The 1,307-nt window shown below is 42.2% G+C and overlaps 1 pseudogene across 1 annotated transcript in view; it reads right to left on the bottom strand.

Annotated features, from left to right (window-relative positions):
• Positions 1-84: 84 nt before the first annotated feature.
• LOC111664890 (death-associated protein kinase 3-like) overlaps positions 85-1,307 on the bottom strand; it is a 4,683-nt pseudogene continuing 3,460 nt past the window's right edge. The window contains exons 4-6 of the transcript XR_015438024.1: positions 1,250-1,276; positions 564-716; positions 85-414 (exon numbers count right to left, since the gene is read on the bottom strand). The product of XR_015438024.1 is annotated as a death-associated protein kinase 3-like (transcript). The remainder of the gene's footprint in view (positions 415-563; positions 717-1,249; positions 1,277-1,307) is intronic.

Here is a 1,307-nt window from a genome sequence, read left to right as displayed (position 1 = left end):
CATCATGTTGTTTACAGCATCATGTTGTTTACAGCATCATGTTGTTTACAGCATCACGTTGTTTACAGCATCACGTTGTTTACAGCATCATGTTGTTTACAGCATCATGTTGTTTACAGCATCACGTTGTTTACAGCATCATGTTGTTTACAGCATCACGTTGTTTACAGCATCGTGTTGTTTACAGCATCATGTTGTTTACAGCATCGTGTTGTTTACAGCATCGTGTTGTTTACAGCATCATGTTATTTACAGCATCACGTTGTTTACAGCATCGTGTTGTTTACAGCATCATGTTGTTTACAGCATCATGTTGTTTACCACACGGTGCTGTAAACCATTGGAGCCTGAACAGTGTGTGTAGATACCTTAATCCATGGATGAAGCAGACACTCCTCAGCTGTCATTCTCTCACTGCAACACAACAACGAAGATGACAACAGGTGAGGAGAGGAGTAACACCTTCCTGTACTTATGTCTTTCAATGACACATGTAATCAGACGTCAGGTAATTCATCATATCATGATTCTGGATAAACACATATTGGACCTGGACAACCGACCTGGGGCTCTGCAGCAGGAGTTTCTGGATGAAGTCTTTGGCCATGGAGCTGGTCATGCTGAAACTCTGAGCATCAAACTCATAGTTCAAGGCGATGATGTTCTTCAGGGTCTCTTCATCAGTCTCATCTTGGAACGGAGACAGACCGCTCAGTCTGAGGACGGAGGGAGACAGAGAGAGTGAGAGACCACGTCTACATCCGTCCAGAGGAAGCTGCTCACAGTTCACCATCGTCCACTGTTCACGTCTCAACACGATATCTGACCTGTGTCCCATTAATAAAGTACTTATTATTTATAGTATTAAATCAACACTAAAGTTAATTTGCCCTCCCACAGTTTAACATATGCAACCAAATATAACCATGATTGTAACACACACACACACACACACACACACACACACACACACACACACACGCTCCCATCAGCTGATTGTAATATACATCATACACACATAAAAAGCTCAATGTTTTAAATTCATGATTTTTTTTAAAGATCAGTCACTCAGACAGTTTGAGAAACACTGAAGTTAAAACATATTTGAACTAATTTACTCGTGGACCACCAGGGGTCACTTGTGTACCACTAGTGGTCCACGAACCACACTTTGAGAAAGGCTGGTTTAATGTCTGCACATGCTCACATGCCTCTCAACACACACACACACACACACACTTGAACTTACAGTATGTATGTAATGACTCCGATGCTCCTGGAGGAGAAAGACACACAGAGACACAGGG

This window comes from Seriola lalandi, unplaced genomic scaffold (assembly GCF_002814215.2).
Source record: "Seriola lalandi dorsalis isolate HSWRI2012SDOR001 ecotype SW California unplaced genomic scaffold, Sedor1 jcf7180002054607, whole genome shotgun sequence".
Classification (NCBI taxonomy): Eukaryota; Metazoa; Chordata; class Actinopteri; order Carangiformes; family Carangidae; genus Seriola; species Seriola lalandi.
Note: the sequence above shows the minus strand (reverse complement) of the source record. Positions and strands in the feature narration are given on the sequence as shown.